Raw genomic sequence first — 18,400 nt, 5'->3', positions numbered from 1 at the left:
GCTGTTTTCCCAACTATTTCTGAAGCTAATTAATTCAAAATGAACAAATAAAAATCAAACTTTTAATGATGTATTACAAATTATTAAATATGACAATTTTTACAACTTTTGATGAGCAAGTAGACCAGAAATAAAAATGTGGATCTCTTTATCTAGACAAGCAATTTTTCTGTTTTATGGATAATTCAATCCTGTTTGTGTTTTCACTCAGTCAGATGTAGTGCTTAAAGTACAGTAAATGTCCACTAAAACTTTTTTTTGTCTCTATTTACCTGTACTTTTACTGAATACAATATAACATATTTCTAGTAGCATACATGGCCATAACCAACTTCTTCACTTGTTTCAAGATGTCACCCAACTCGTCCCGTCCACTCTGCAAAAGATTTGCATTTTTCATCCACAATCATTGCCTGCTCCCATTTCTGATTATAGAACTATTTTTGGGCTGCGTCTATTTTGTGGAATCTTCTCCCTTGCACAACAATAATTTTCTCTAGTCTCCAAACCTTATGCATTCCCTGAAATCTCACCTCTTCAGTAAGCTTATCAAATTCCCAAACTACTCTCTTAAATTACCTATACTACCAGATTTCCACACAGGTTCCACAATATATATAATAAGAAAACCATCAACTTGTATGATTCGCAGCAATAAATGTACCTGGACTGCGTAGAGGAGTGGGTCACCACAATATATATAATAAGAAAACCATCAACTTGTATGATGCGCACCAATAAATGTACCTGGACTGCGTAGAGGAGTGGGTCACCACAATATAAATTAAAAACCCTGAACTTGTATGATTCGCACCAATAATGTACCTGGACTGCGTAGAGGAGTGGGTCACCACAATATATATTAAAAACCCTGAACTTGTATGATTCGCACCAATAATGTACCTGGACTGCGTAGAGGAGTGAGTCACCACAATATATATTAAAAACCCTGAACTGGTCTTAATCGCACCAAAAAATGTATCTGGACTGCATAGAGGAGTGGTCACCACAATATAATTTAAAAAACCCTGAACTGGTCTTAATCGCACCAAAAAATGTATCTGGACTGCGTAGAAGAGTGGTCACCACAATATAATAAGAAAACCATCAACTGGTCTGAATCGCACCAAAAAATGTACCTGGACTGCGTAAAGGAGTGGTCACCACAATATAATTTAAAAACCCTGAACTGGTCTTAATCGCACCAAAAAATGTATCTGGACTGCGTAGAGGAGTGGTCACCACAATATAATAAGAAAACCATCAACTGGTCTGAATCGCACCACAAAATTTACCTGGACTGCGTAGAGGAGTGGTCACCACAATATAATTTAAAAACCCTGAACTGGTCTGAATCGCACCAAAAAATGTATCTGGACTGCGTAGAGGAGTGGTCACCACAATATAATTTAAAAACCCTGAACTGGTCTTAATCGCACCAAAAAATGTATCTGGACTGCGTAGAGGAGTGGTCACCACAATATAATATAAAAACCCTGAACTGGTCTTAATCGCACCAAAAAATGTACCTGGACTGCGTAGAGGAGTGGTCACCACAATATAATTTAAAAACCCTGAACTGGTCTTAATCGCACCAAAAAATGTACCTGGACTGCGTAGAGGAGTGGTCACCACAATATAATTTAAAAACCCTAAACTGGTCTGAATCGCACCAAAAAATGTACCTGGACTGCGTAGAGGAGTGGTCACCACAATATAATTTAAAAACCCTGAACTGGTCTGAATCGCACCAAAAAATGTATATGGACTGCGTAGAGGAGTGGTCACCACAATATAATAAGAAAACTATCAACTGGTCGTAATCGCACCAAAAAATGTACCTGGACTGCGTAGAGGAGTGGTCACCACAATATAATTTAAAAACCCTGAACTGGTCTTAATCGCACCAAAAAATGTATCTGGACTGCGTAGAGGAGTGGTCACCACAATATAATAAGAAAACCATCAACTGGTCTGAATCGCACCAAAAAATGTATCTGGACTGCGTAGAGGAGTGGTCACCACAATATAATAAGAAAACCATCAACTGGTCTGAATCGCACCAAAAAATGTACCTGGACTGCGTAGAGGAGTGGTCACCACAATATAATTTAAAAACCCTGAACTGGTCTAAATCGCACCAAAAAATGTATCTGGACTGCGTAGAGGAGTGGTCACCACAATATAATAAGAAAACCATGAACTGGTCTGAATCGCACCAAAAAATGTACCTGGACTGCGTAAAGGAGTGGTCACCACAATATAATTTAAAAACCCTGAACTGGTCTGAATCGCATGAAAAAATGTATCTGGACTGCGTAGAGGAGTGGTCACCACAATATAATTTAAAAACCCTGAACTGGTCTTAATCGCACCAAAAAATGTATCTGGACTGCGTAGAGGAGTGGTCACCACAATATAATAAGAAAACCATCAACTGGTCTGAATCGCACCACAAAATTTACCTGGACTGCGTAGAGGAGTGGTCACCACAATATAATTTAAAAACCCTGAACTGGTCTGAATCGCACCAAAAAATGTATCTGGACTGCGTAGAGGAGTGGTCACCACAATATAATAAGAAAACCATCAACTGGTCTGAATCGCACCACAAAATTTACCTGGACTGCGTAGAGGAGTGGTCACCACAATATAATTTAAAAACCCTGAACTGGTCTGAATCGCACCAAAAAATGTATCTGGACTGCGTAGAGGAGTGGTCACCACAATATAATTTAAAAACCCTGAACTGGTCTTAATCGCACCAAAAAATGTATCTGGACTGCGTAGAGGAGTGGTCACCACAATATAATAAGAAAACCATCAACTGGTCTGAATTGCACCAAAAAATGTACCTGGACTGCATAGAGGAGTGGTCACCACAATATAATTTAAAAACCCTGAACTGGTCTTAATCGCACCAAAAAATGTATCTGGACTGCGTAGAGGAGTGGTCACCACAATATAATAAGAAAACCATCAACTGGTCTGAATCGCACCAAAAAATGTACCTGGACTGCGTAGAGCAGTGGTCACCACAATATAATAAGAAAACCATCAACTGGTCTGAATCGCACCAAAAAATGTACCTGGACTGCGTAGAGGAGTGGTCACCACAATATAATAAGAAAACCATCAACTGGTCTGAATTGCACCAAAAAATGTACCTGGACTGCATAGAGGAGTGGTCACCACAATATAATTTAAAAACCCTGAACTGGTCTTAATCGCACCAAAAAATGTATCTGGACTGCGTAGAGGAGTGGTCACCACAATATAATAAGAAAACCATCAACTGGTCTGAATCGCACCAAAAAATGTACCTGGACTGCGTAGAGCAGTGGTCACCACAATATAATAAGAAAACCATCAACTGGTCTGAATCGCACCAAAAAATGTACCTGGACTGCGTAGAGGAGTGGTCACCACAAAATAATTTAAAAACCCTGAACTGGTCTGAATCGCACCAAAAAATGTACCAGGACTGCGTAGAGGTGTGGTCACCACAATATAATATAAAAACCCTGAACTGGTCTTAATCGCACCAAAAAATGTACCTGGACTGCGTAGAGGAGTGGTCACCACAATATAATTTAAAAACCCTGAACTGGTCTTAATCGCACCAAAAAATGTACCTGGACTGCGTAGAGGAGTGGTCACCACAATATAATTTAAAAACCCTAAACTGGTCTGAATCGCACCAAAAAATGTACCTGGACTGCGTAGAGGAGTGGTCACCACAATATAATTTAAAAACCCTGAACTGGTCTGAATCGCACCAAAAAATGTATATGGACTGCGTAGAGGAGTGGTCACCACAATATAATAAGAAAACTATCAACTGGTCGTAATCGCACCAAAAAATGTACCTGGACTGCGTAGAGGAGTGGTCACCACAATATAATTTAAAAACCCTGAACTGGTCTTAATCGCACCAAAAAATGTATCTGGACTGCGTAGAGGAGTGGTCACCACAATATAATAAGAAAACCATCAACTGGTCTGAATCGCACCAAAAAATGTATCTGGACTGCGTAGAGGAGTGGTCACCACAATATAATAAGAAAACCATCAACTGGTCTAAATCGCACCAAAAAATGTACTTGGACTGCGTAGAGGAGTGGTCACCACAATATAATTTAAAAACCCTGAACTGGTCTGAATCGCACCAAAAAATGTATCTGGACTGCGTAGAGGAGTGGTCACCACAATATAATTTAAAAACCCTGAACTGGTCTTAATCACACCAAAAAATGTATCTGGACCGCGTAGAGGAGTGGTCACCACAATATAATAAGAAAACCATCAACTGGTCTGAATCGCACCAAAAAATGTACCTGGACTGCGTAGAGGAGTGGTCACCACAATATAATTTAAAAACCCTGAACTGGTCTGAATCGCACCAAAAAATGTATCTGGACTGCGTAGAGGAGTGGTCACCACAATATAATTTAAAAACCCTGAACTGGTCTTAATCGCACCAAAAAATGTATCTGGACTGCGTAGAGGAGTGGTCACCACAATATAATAAGAAAACCATCAACTGGTCTGAATTGCACCAAAAAATGTACCTGGACTGCATAGAGGAGTGGTCACCACAATATAATTTAAAAACCCTGAACTGGTCTTAATCGCACCAAAAAATGTACCTGGACTGTGTAGAGGAGTGGTCACCACAATATAATTTAAAAACCCTGAACTGGTCTTGATCGCACCAAAAAATGTATCTGGACTGCGTAGAGGAGTGGTCACCACAATATAATGTAAAAACCCTGAACTGGTCTTAATCGCACCAAAAAATGTATCTAGACTGCGTAGATGAGTGGTCACCACAATATAATAAGAAAACCATCAACTGGTCTGAATCGCACCAAAAAATGTACCTGGACTGCGTAGAGGAGTGGTCACCACAATATAATAAGAAAACCATCAACTGGTCTAAATTGCACCAAAAAATGTACCTGGACTGCGTAGAGGAGTGGTCACCACATTATAATTTAAAAACCCTGAACTGGTCTGAATCGCACCAAAAAAGTATCTGGACTGCGTAGAGGAGTGGTCACCACAATATAATAAGAAAACCATCAACTGGTCTGAATCGCACCAAAAAATGTACCTGGACTGCGTAGAGGAGTGGTCACCACAATATAATTTAAAAACCCTGAACTGGTCTTAATCGCACCAAAAAATGTATCTGGACTGCGTAGAGGAGTGGTCACCACAATATATTAAGAAAACCATCAACTGGTCTGAATCGCACCAAAAAATGTACCTGGACTGCGTAGAGGAGTGGTCACCACAATATAGTAAGAAAACCATCAACTGGTCTGAATCGCACCAAAAAATTTACCGGGACTGCGTAGAGGAGTGGTCACCACAAAATAATTTAAAAACCGTGAACTGGTCTGAATCGCACCAAAAAATGTACCTGGACTGCGTAGAGGAGTGGTCAGCACAATATAATTTAAAAACCCTGAACTGGTCTTAATCGCACCAAAAAATGTATCTGGACTGCGTAGAGGAGTGGTCACCACAATATAATTTAAAAACCCTGAACGGGTCTTAATCGCACCAAAAAATGTATCTGGACTGCGTAGAGGAGTGGTCACCACAATATAATAAGAAAACCATCAACTGGTCTGAATCGCACCAAAAAATGTACCTGGACTGCGTAGAGGAGTGGTCACCACAATATAATTTAAAAACCCTGAACTGGTCTTAATCGCACCAAAAAATGTATCTGGACTGCGTAGAGGAGTGGTCACCACAATATAATAAGAAAACCATCAACTGGTCTGAATCGCACCAAAAAATGTACCTGGACTGCGTAAAGGAGTGGTCACCACAATATAATTTAAAAACCCTGAACTGGTCTGAATCGCACAAAAAAATGTATCTGGACTGCGTAGAGGAGTGGTCCCCACAATATAATAAGAAAACCATCAACTGGTCTTAATCGCACCAAAAAATGTACCTGGACTGCGTAGAGGAGTGGTCACCACAATATAATAAGAAAACCATCAACTGGTCTGAATCGCACCAAAAAATGTACCTGGACTGCGTAGAGGAATCACCACAATATAATTTAAAAACCCTGAACTTGTATGATTCGCACCAATAAATGTATCTGGACTGCGTAGAGGAGTGGTCACCACAATATAATAAGAAAACCATCAACTGGTCTGAATTGCACCAAAAAATGTACCTGGACTGCGTAGAGGAGTGGTCACCACAATATAATTTAAAAACCCTGAACTTGTATGATTCGCATCAATAAATGTATCTGGACTGCGTAGAGGAGTGGTCACCACAATATAATAAGAAAACCATCAACTGGTATGAATCGCACCAAAAAATGTACCTGGACTGCGTAGAGGAGTGGTCACCACAATATAATTTAATAACCCTGAACTTGTATGATTCGCACCAATAAATGTATCTGGACTGCGTAGAGGAGTGGTCACCACAATATAATAAGAAAACCATCAACTGGTATGAATCGCACCAATAAATGTACCTGGACTGCGTAGAGGAGTGGTCACCACAATATAATTTAAAAACCCTGAACTTGTATGATTCGCACCAATAAATGTATCTGGACTGCGTAGAGGAATCACCACAATATAATTTAAAAACCCTGAACTTGTATGATTCGCACCAATAAATGTATCTGGACTGCGTAGAGGAGTGGTCACCACAATATAATAAGAAAACCATCAACTGGTCTGAATTGCACCAAAAAATGTATCTGGACTGCGTAGAGGAGTGGTCACCACAATATAATTTAAAAACCCTGAACTTGTATGATTCGCATCAATAAATGTATCTGGACTGCGTAGAGGAGTGGTCACCACAATATAATAAGAAAACCATCAACTGGTATGAATCGCACCAAAAAATGTACCTGGACTGCGTAGAGGAGTGGTCACCACAATATATATAATAAGAAAACCATCAACTTGTATGATTCGCACCAATAAATGTACCTGGACTGCGTAGAGGAGTGGGTCACCACAATATATATTAAAAACCCTGAACTTTTATGATTCGCACCAATAAATGTATCTGGACTGCGTAGAGGAGTGGGCACTGGGCACCACAATAAAATATATAAAAAACCTTCAACAGGTCTGCATTACACTGCACATACGGCTGCTCCTCCATCCTCTCCATCATATACATGTTGGAGTTTTAGCGTGTGACAACCTCTTGTTTTTGATAATGTCAGTGCATTTTGAATATTTTTCAATTTGCCCCACACCACTGAATGTACTTTATCTATGATATGCATCTATCTATCTTGACTGGGTAGTGTGGTGGCCCCGGTACACAATTTGGTACCGAGGCCACAATATAATTAAAAAACCCTCCACGGGTCAGAATTCCACCAAAAAAGGGTATGGACTGCGTAGTGTGGTGGCCCCGGTACACAATTTGGTACCGAGGCCACAATATAATTACAAAATTGGGCATCAACTGTCACCGTTGTTTAATATCTGATACACCTAAATATGGACTGCACAGTGGAGTGGCCCCGGTAGTAAATTTGGTGCCGGGGCCACAATACCTCCTCCAACTTCCAAGTGTAGTGTTTATAAAGACAGACAGCGTCGAAGTGTTATTAGTTGACTTTCTTAACCCTAAAATTGTCCCTGTTGCAAATATTCGTGCAATGGACAGTTACTTTTTTATTGAAAGACTCAAGCTTTCAAGTGTAGTGTTTATAAAATATAAACAACAATACAGTAGTTTTAGAGCACGTCAATACCTCTTGTTTTAAATTATGACAGGGCATTTTACTTTTGGTTTAATTTCTTGAATTTGTTTAAATTTGGTTTTACTTTTTGAACATGGCAAACGACTGTTGATTGGTCATATAATGCAAAAAAAAAAGTTCCAAGATGGAATTGTCCTTGGGCCCTCACACCCACCCTTATGTTGTTGAAATAGGACATGCACACTTTAACAAGCCAATCATTTCAGCGACAGGGCCTACCAAGCAACTTTGGCTGAAATGATTGGTTTGTTTGGGCCCCCACACCAAAAAAGCTATTCATCTCTCCCTGTACAGACTAAACGGGCTCTACTGAGGCAAGATGTCATCCTCATCCTCAACCTCTGATTCCTCTCCCCCTACAGTGTGTACTTCCTCCTCATCACACATTATCAATTCGTCCCCGCTGGACTCCACAACCACAGGTCCCTCTGTAGTATCTGGAGGGCAGTGCTGTACTTCATTGAGGAATTGATTATTCATTTTTATAAACATCATTTTTTCAACGTTGTGAGGAAGCAACCTACTTTGTCGCTCACTGACCAGGTTCCCCGCTGCACTAAAAACTCTTTCCGAGTACACACTGGAGGGGGGACAACTCAGGTAAAATAGAGCCAGTTTGTACAGGGGCTTCCAAACTGCCTTTTTTTCCTGCCAGTAACAATATGGACTGTCTGACATGTCTACTTGGATGGTGTCAGCAAAGTAATCATCCACAATTTTTTCTATTGTGACAGCATCCAATGCAGCGAGAGTAGACATGTCTGCAATGGTTGGCAGGTCCTTCAGTCCGGACCAGATGTTATCAGCATCCCCGCCAGTGCCTCTTTTGGGAAAACTGAGCTTTTTCCTCGCAGCCATAGATGTGGAAGAAAATGAGGGTGGAGCTGTTGGCATGTCACGGTCCTCTTCAGAGGACAATCTCCTGACCAGCAGGTCTTTGCACCGCTGTAGACTTGTGTCCGCCGGAAACAGAGACACAACATACGCTTTAAACCGAGGATCGAGCACGGTGGCCAGAATGTATTCCTCTGACTTTAAAAGAGTGACCACCCTCGGAACCTGGCAAAGCGTATGAAGGGCTACATCCACAAGAGCTACATGCTTGGTGTAATCGCAATGGCTTACCAGCTCCTCCCTCACTTTCTCCAGCTGCTTCTGCAACAGCCTGATCAGGGGAATGACCTGACTCAAGCTGGCAGTGTCGGAACTGACTTCTCGTGTGGCAAGTTCAAATGGCTGCAGAACCTTGCACAACACGGAAATCAGTCTCCACTGCGCTTGACTGAGGCGCATCCCCACTCCTTTGCCTATGTCGTAGGTGGCTGTGTAGGCCTGAATGGCCTTTTGCTGCTCCTCCATCCTCTGCAGCATATAGAGGGTGGAGTTCCAGCGCGTCACAACCTCTTGTTTGAGGTGATGGCAGGGCAGGTTCAAGCTTTTTTGATGTGCCTCTAGTCTGCGGTAGGCACTGGCTGAATGCCGAAAGTGTCCAGCAATTTTGCGCGCCACCGCAAGCATCTCCTGCACACCCCTGTCACTCTTGAGGTAATGCTGCACCACCAAATTAATGGTGTGGGCAAAACATGGGATGTGCTGGAAATTGCCCATATTTAATGCCCGCACAATGTTACTGGCATTGTCTGACACCACAAATCCCCATGAGAGTCTAAGTGGGGTAAGCCACTGGGAGATAATTTCCCTCATTTTCTCTAATATGTTGTCAGCGTTGTGCCTCTTATTAAAGCCTGTAATACACAATGTTGCCTGCCTTTGCACGAGCAGCCATTTTGTAGTTGCTGCTACTGATGCAGCTGTTGCTGTTGCTGCAGAAGGGGATGCATCTACCCAGTGGGCTGTCACAGTCATATAGTCCTTCGTTTGCCCAGAACCACTTGTCCACATGTCCGTGGTTAAGTGGACAGTGGGTACAACCGCATTTTTTAGAGCACTGAGGACACTTGATCGTACTTCTCTGTACATTTTTGGTATCGCCTGCCTAGTGAAGTGGAATCTCGACGGGATTTGGTACCGGGGACACAATACCTCCATCAACCCTCTAAATCCCACTCCACTGATGGCGGACACCGGGCGCACGTCTAACACCAACATTGCAGTTACAGCCGCAGTTATACGCTTTGCAATAGGGTGACTACTATCGTATTTTGTGGTCATGGCAAACGACTGTTGGACGGTCAATTGTTTTGTGAAAGACTTAGCGGTCTTACGACTTCCCCTCTGGGAAGATGACCGACTAACAGCAGCAACAGCAGCAGTGGCAGTAGTAGGCGTACCGCTGCAGGATTCCTCGGATGAATCCCGTATTGAGGAGGACTCAGTCTGGCTGCTGACTTGGGCTGCAGGACTGAATCTGATGGAGATTGTGGAGGAAGTTGACGAGGAGGGTGTTGCTGGTGTGTATCCAATTGGACCACGGGATTTAGGTGTCCCTGTACCGATGAGGGTCCTAGCCCCAGTTCCTGAACTATGAAGGTTATTCAGGTGACGTATAAGGGAGGATGTTCCTAGGTGGGCAAGATCCTTACCCCTGCTTATTTGAGCTTTACATAAGCTACATATGGCCATACATTGGTTGTCTGGATTTGGATAAAAATAACTCCAGACCGAAGAGGTGCATTTTTTGGTCTTCTGACCAGGCATGACGATGGGCTTTTTCATCCCATGGACATCAGCTGTTTCCCCCCCTGGTGCCTCATTTACAATAACCACATCACCATCCTCATCATCAAGTTCCTCCACAGCGCCAGCTACATCATCAATAGCCTCCTCCTGAGCCACCTCTTCCCGTACAGTGATGGGAAGGTCAGGCTTGACAACCACCAACATCCTTGGACTCGCCTTGTGGATTTGTGATAAATTCTCTTTAGAAGGCAGAGTTGTTTGCTGTTTTGTTGCTGACAGCATAACTCTCTTCAATTTTTTGTAGGGGGGGGAGGAGGAGGAGGGCTAAGATCCGTGGGTGAAGCTGAACCACTAGTCATGAACACGGGCCAGGGCCTAAGCCGTTCCTTGCCACTCCGTGTCGTAAATGGCATATTGGCAACTTTACGTTTCTCCTCAGATGATTTTAAGTTTCTCTTTTTGCTACTTTTTCTTAACTTGGGCTTTTTGGATTTTACATGCCCGGTACTACGAGATTGGGCATCGGGCTTGGAAGACGACGTTGATGGCATTTCATCGTCTATGTCATGACTAGTGGCAGCAGCTTCAGCATTAGGAGGAAGTGGGTCTTGATCTTTCCCTACTTTATTCTCCAAATTTTTGGTCTCCATTATATGTAGCACAAGATACTGCAGAATGTGTGAACTTGGTAATATTGCAGTACCAATGGACTTGTACTGCTGGATTGGTTTTGCAAATTTGGTTATAATTATATATATTTTTTTTAATTTTTAATTTTTTATTTTTTTTACTTTTTTTTTATTTTTTAAAAACTTGGGAATAATGGGGAAATAACTATGCCCTTAGAAGCACAGAGCACAGGACACAGCACCACTGGACTGATACTGCAGAGCACAGCACAGCACAGCACAGCACAGCACAGCACAGAACTAAACAGCACAGCACGAGATCTACCAGGACAGAGGACCACCTAACACACCCTCCCTCTACCCTGATCAATGCCCGAGTGAAGATGGCGGCGACTAGCGGGGAATTTATAGGATCCGAGTATCGCGAGATCCGACAACGGGATTATGAGTCAGAGCCTCAGTTTCAGATTTGAATTTGGCGCCAATACCCGGATCTGTCTCGGATCCGACTCGGATCGGCAACGTTCGGGTGGGCTCGGATTTCAGAAATCCGAGTGCGCTCATCTCTAAATTACAGTACAAATTTTATTTTCATTTACTGCAATATGTCTACTGGCAAAAATCATCCCTGTTCTGATCAGTCCATCTAATAATCACAATGAAATAAAAATTATGTATAGTAGAAATATATTACGTTACACTTTGTAGCTATATCTGCCAGGTTTTTGGCTGCCTTGTTAATACAGATAATGCCAGTACAAGTTATAATATAAAAATATAGCCCTCTGAAAAGGAATGTTTCAGCAATTGTTTAGGCTACAGATTATGATTATCGTAGGTTTGTAAGGAGCCACAGTGCTCCGCAGCAGTGTACAGTAGGGAATACAGTACATACATTAAAAAGGGACATACAAGGTAGACATGAAAACAAAGGGTATGCTCATTCGAGAGCTTGCATTCTAAGTGAAAGATGGCACAGCTTAAACAAGAGGAGCAAATGTTGTTTATGGTGGAGAGTGGGACAGTTGTGGGGGTGCATTAGCATGAATAGTGTTATCGGGGATAAGGTCACCTCTTAAAAAAAAAAAAAAAGATGGGTTATCAAAGAGCATCTAAAGATTTGAAGGCTGTAGAAAAGTCTGATTGAGCGTGGTAGGGAATTCCATAAGTGGGTAGCAGCACGGGAGAAGTCTTCTAGGTGGGAGTGAGGGGTGGTTGCCAGAGATGAGACAAGGCGCAGGTCAGAGGTAGATCTAAGAGGAAGGGAGAGTATTTTGATATGAGATTAGTGTTGTTGAGAGCTTTGTAGGTAAGGGTGAGACATTTAATTTTTAATTCTGGAGGATACAGGGAGCCAGTGTAGGCATTTGCAACATGGTGCAGCAGATATGGAGCGGTGAGAGAGGAAGATCAGTCTTGCAGCGGCATTTAAGATGGATTGAAGTGTGGCTTTATGGGTGTCAGGAATGCCAGGTAGCAGGAGGTTGCAATAGTCAAGACTGGAGATGATGACAGAATGGATAAGAGTTTTGGTAGCATACTTTTAAGGAGTTCTTGCTAGAGGATCTATTATAACTGTTATACAGTAGGCAAGTAAATCTGGCAATAGATTTTAGGAGGCACTAGTACACTCAGATGTCAATCTAGAATAATCTAAATAGCAAAAAATATGACATGGTTGAAACTTACTCAAAAAGGAGATCTGCAACTTTACGTTACAGTTACAATTTAGAAAAAAAAAAAAAAAAGAAGCGCCAAAACTATTGGCACACAATGAGAGAGAAGAGTTTATCTCATTGTGTGTGACTAGGTTTGGCGCTTCTCTCTTTTTTCTAAATTGTTAAAGTAAATCTTGGCTTTATTTGTCACTTGTTTCCTTGCCGAAAAAGCTTTTTAATACCACACATGAAAAAACACATTACATTGAAATAATTTGTTATATGTTTGGTATTAAATGGTGGCCATGATTACTGTACCTTTTTATGCAAATCTCCCGAGTTGCAGCACATGTTAAAATATTTCGATAAATAAATGCACCCTAATCTGATATTTAAAAAGTACTCCATTTAAAAGCTAGACACACATGCAGCTTTTATTCAACAAATATATTAATATTCAAAAACAGCACAAACATTAACATGAAAAATGGTTGTATGTTAAAATGTACAAGGTTAAAAAGTTTTAAACAAATTAAGAACAAATATTTTTCATTTTTTTAAATACATAAAGAGCAAGAACCTCTCTCATTATATACAAATATTTTAAACACAGTACTTCAAGAAATATTGGGTCTAATGTATGACTTTTTATATCCAGTGTAATATTACTTTTTATCATAGCTCATTGACTTTTGGGGAGAAAGGAGGGATGGTGTCTAAATTTTAAAATCTGAAAAACTTTTAGGTCAAGTAATATAGCCAAGATGTTAATTACAGAGTTTTATTTTAGGAACGGGAAATAAATGTTCATCCCATTAGGCAGGGAATGAGCAACCCTCAGTCTGGCTTTTGGTTTCATAACTAAGTTCCATTCCAAATTTATTTACAATTAGTGATTGAAGTGGAAATTGAAGCGGTGGTATGGAAAATGTAAGTGAATGGGATTTGATTGTGTTACAATCAAAGCTGTGGGAGAAGTAGCAGTATGGCATACAACTGTATATCAACCTACGTCGACCACAAGTTTTAATTTTCTTCACAACAAGAAGGAATCTCAGATGAATAAATAAATATGTTTAGTTTATGTTTATTTCAACAAATAAGTAACAATTACTTTGCTCATTATAGATTAAAGCATCTAATAATTTCAAATAACAAGATTTCATCAATAAATTTCCCGGTTTTTAATTTTGGTAAGTTTTTATTGTTATTCTTTCTTCCTTTTAAACCTACCATTCTTTTTCTTAATTTTATTATGTTAAAATAAGTTTTTTTTCTTATTATTTAGGGTGCAATACTGAAATGTTTGCTGCCTTAAATAGTTTGTCAGTCGATGGCAATAATATATCACAGGTGAGTTGCTTAAATTATTATGTTATTAAAAAGATGTCTATGCTTATTCATAATTTAATCAAAGCCCAGTGATTATTTCAAGCCAGTATTAGTAGCCTGAATAGCTAGTTAAGTTTTTTGCTGCCAGGGGTATGTAATAAATTTTAGTCTCAAGTGGTCCAGAAGTTTTTCTAGATTTTTTTTTTTTATACATTGGTTTATGATTCCTTCCTGTGGACACATTTCTGTTGCACAACAAGTCTAAATATTTTTTGTTTTGAGACTTTCAGATAGTACCTCATGTAAACTGACTTATTTATTCTGTCTAAAGATACAGTACTTGTTAATTAATGGGTACCATTTGAAACATGCTCTCCGTTCACTTATCATTTCAACTATCAAGTACTGAAACCTATAGTATAACTGCCAGTCTCCCAGCATGTCCCACCACTGACATGGTATAAAAAAATGCCTAAGCAACTTTCTGCAAAAGCACTGTACCTAGACTAAGTATCCCATCTGAAGCTGGTTATAGGAGGGTGGGTGGGTGCAGGGATTATTAAAGGAAGCCCATCCCTCAAGTACAGTCCGTTGCTCCGTGCTCTTGTTGCTTGGTTTTGTGCAACTGACTGCTTTATTTGTAATTTTTGTGGCCGTCGTGAATAAAAGGTGTGTACTGCTTAGTTCCTTAGGAGTAAAGGTGTGTGTTGAGTATGTGTTAAAGCAGTAAGGCTGATGTCTGGTCTGTAGCTGTAGAATTGACCAGAGAAAGAGTTCTAAATATATAAATAACTATTGGCTCATAACCACAAGCTGCGGCTCTGTTAATCATTGTAATCAGAGAGGAAAAGTATACCTTGATCCTCCTTTTATTTTAAATTTTCAGTGTGAAGTGAATTATCCACAGGTCTGACATGACACTCCTATTCCAGTTGATACTTTTGCCACTTGCAAAAGGTAAAGACTCAAAATAGATAAATAACAGTTTTCTTTGTCAGAACCACAAATATAATTGTCCCAGTTTATATCTGGATAATTACTCATTATTTTACAACTACTTATATAGCACCAGCCTATTCTGTAGGGCTTTACAATAAGGAACAAATACAGTAATAAAATAAGACTGGGTATTGGCAGACAGAGGTAAGAGGAAAACCACATTTTTCTTTGTTGTCTTTTCCTTTTCCAAATTCACTGCTCATTTGTGACTTATACAGCCACAAAGCACAACACTGGTGCATATAAACATGGAGTAAAGTTACCCCAAATTAATGGGACACTCACCATTCATTCCCCCACCCCCTTGTGCCCTGGGGAACACTAAAAGGCTAGATAAGTACATGTTATAGTCAACATTTTGTGCGAGAGGAGCTGCAGGCTGGTTAAGGTGAAATCAACCCCTCCTTTCGTCACAGCATGTATGTGTGAAGCATGTAAGAGTATTTAGTATTTGCCCTGTGTGCAAAATTTTTGCAGTTGCACCTCTTGCAGTGCAACATGGTTTGCTCAGCTGCAAATTCTACACCTGGGTAAAATTTGCACTTAAAAATCAGCCCCATAGTGAGTGCAGCATTCCCTTGCAGTGACAGTAAATACACCTCCCATTTATATATAAACGTCAGGGAAAGATTTATGATATTTGAATGAAAACTCATTATTATTGAGTCACGATTGTTGCTATAAGTTTTACTTCACCTGGGATCCAACTGAAGGTAAAATTGAAGGTAAAATTTTGTGATATACATTTTGTGGTTCCAGAGATGCAGTCATATACATAATTATTAATGAGCTCTGTAAAGTGAAAATCAAAAGCTTACTATAACAAGCACCGTTTACTGTATATTTTGTTAGTACATATGTCTTGTTTCCCATGCAGTGGTCTTTTATCAATCAGTTGAATAAACTGGAGAGCTTGCAGTCTCTAAATTGTCAGAACAACTCACTAATGGACTCTGAGAAGAACCCTGAGACTGTCCGTCAGCTTATAATTGCAAAGATAGCCAGGCTAAAAAATTTAAATAGGACTGAGGTATGTATTTTCTTGTTATGAATATTTAATATTAGCTTAATTCAAACTACAAAGGAATCTACCAATGATAACATGTGAGATACAATTGCACAGTATGTTGAAATTCCTCATTTAGTAATCATGGGAGAATCAAAAATGCAGTGAACAAATATGAAGAATTACCTGATATCACTATAATGTTTGTATAAAGAAGTACAGCTTTGCACAAATATATAGTTATTTTAAAGAGATACTAAATGTATGGACAACTCACTGAAATGCTTTTTGTGCATACTTGAATCATACACACTAAGGGTTTTTCATGACCAAATTTCTCCTTTCACTGACCATGGCTTAATACGTAAACTGTAATATGTTATTATGGAAGTTGTCTCTGTTAATCGGTGAGGAATGTTTACACTTATAAAACAAAATAAAAAAAACAAAACACTTTTTCACATTGCAAGTATTGGAGAGGTTCAACCATTTTTGCATTACAAAAGAGATTTTGCTGTGAATCTTAGTTACATGCCAAAAAAATAAAAGAAATATGCACAACAACCAAGTGTATCACAGAATTTGTATCAATAGAAGAATTTATGATTAATGAATCATAATCTAATAAAAATATTTTAATAAAGCCCCTCACCTAACTGCTTGTCAAGTTACAGGTACCACTACGTCACACCATTCCCATTGTCATGGTCAATCTGTCACTATTGAGTACACAGTATTAGGTGATTGACCTAGAGGTGAGGAAGGGCCTTAGACAACCAGTAAGAAGCTTGAAGTTAATTTAGATTTTTTGTGTGACTGGATCACTTATGGTATATATTTATTTAAAGGATATAGCACAGGGCGCTTATTTATATAACTGCAAAATTGCAAATGCACTTATTTTTGATATTGTGTGTATTTTGGGAAAGGAAATCTTTATTTCTGAGACCAGGGAAGAAACTTGTTTGTTTTAACCTTGCTAGAGGAAATGCATAATTTCTGAGGTATATATCTGATACGCCATTGCGGAGGAAGTATTTTATGTATCGTGATGTGGTGAAATGACTTGTTTGGGGTTTTGTGACTTTCTTTGGGAATGTGTATTCTGCAGCTGTCTGAAGAAAGGACCCATGTTAATCTCATGTTAATTAGACCTTTTCATTTGTGGGGGTCCAGCACCTGAAGGCACAGGAGGGTTTGATTGAGACTTGCTACTAAATTTTCTGCGTCTAAAAACAAGATGCAGGAAATCACAGCAAGTTTTAGAATATCACAGATAAGTGTAAATATTGTTAGCTTTGCATTGCATGTAAATCCATATTTGGGTAAACAAATTGCATCCTGATTCTAACAATAGCTCAGACCTCAACAGTGCTGGCTTACCCTTTCAGGCTGTGTCCAAATCTGTATAAAAAACACTGACTGTATTGAAAACTGTTCTTCTCGTTCCATCTGACCTGCTCCCTGGTACCTTCAACCAGGGTTAGCAAATAAAGATCACTTGCTTCAAAGACCTGCTTAGAAACTTCTCTATTCCTGTGACCTACAGATTAGACCCGAAATCTTATCCGTTCCCAGCTGTTTCTGAGGTTTGGACCCAGCATCCAGTACCACCGCTCTGCCCGCTACCCAACAGCTCCTGCCATTGTGATAGGCCAGGGGGGATCCATTCACAGCAACCCTGATATATTGGAAGAGGTCAGGAGTACCAGCCCATGTACATCAGTAACGGGGTACATTAGCAGCGTCCGTTATCCAGAAGAAACCCGGTTCTAGATGCCTGTAAAGGAGTCCAGTGGTGGCAGCATTTGTAAGCTCCTCCTACCGTGGTGAGAGGGCGCATTTGGCCCCCGTTACTGATGTACATGGTCATATCTGTTTGTATGCGCGTATGTATATTAGGTATATGCAATACATATATAGTACACCTATACATGACATATATACATGGCATATATACTGTATACAATGTGGCATGGGGATTGTGCACATGTGGATCATAGTACTATATGCCATTACATAGATGTATGACCCCTGTATGTCCTGGCACGCCGGCTGTCCGACTGTTCTAAATGACAGCAAGCGCAGCAGTTCAGCTCTTCTCCGGCTGTCATTCCTTCCCCGACACTGAACTGCTGCGCAAGCGCAACAGCTCAGCACTTCTCCGGCTGTCATTGAGTAAAAATGACAGCCGGAGAAGAGCTGAACTGCTGCGCTTGCGCAGCAGTTCAGTGCCGGCTGTGCAGTTCCTCACAAGCACCTTTGCGGACCGGATCACTGCTAGAAGAGGTAAGTATAAAATTATATAATGTTTTATTAATTTATTAGTATCCTAAAAAAAAAATTTATGCAATTCTGA

The 18,400-nt window shown here is 40.2% G+C and overlaps 1 long non-coding RNA gene across 1 annotated transcript; it reads left to right on the top strand.

Annotated features, from left to right (window-relative positions):
* The first annotated feature begins 13,830 nt into the window (after positions 1 to 13,830).
* On the top strand, positions 13,831 to 16,059 carry LOC142134126 (uncharacterized). The gene is made up of 3 exons (XR_012686977.1): positions 13,831 to 13,897; positions 13,993 to 14,057; positions 15,913 to 16,059. It is a non-coding gene; the product is annotated as an uncharacterized LOC142134126 (long non-coding RNA).
* Positions 16,060 to 18,400: the final 2,341 nt, after the last annotated feature.

This window comes from Mixophyes fleayi, unplaced genomic scaffold (genome assembly GCF_038048845.1).
Source record: "Mixophyes fleayi isolate aMixFle1 unplaced genomic scaffold, aMixFle1.hap1 Scaffold_40, whole genome shotgun sequence".
NCBI classification, from domain to species: domain Eukaryota; kingdom Metazoa; phylum Chordata; class Amphibia; order Anura; family Limnodynastidae; genus Mixophyes; species Mixophyes fleayi.
This window is presented reverse-complemented; position numbering and strand designations above follow the sequence as displayed.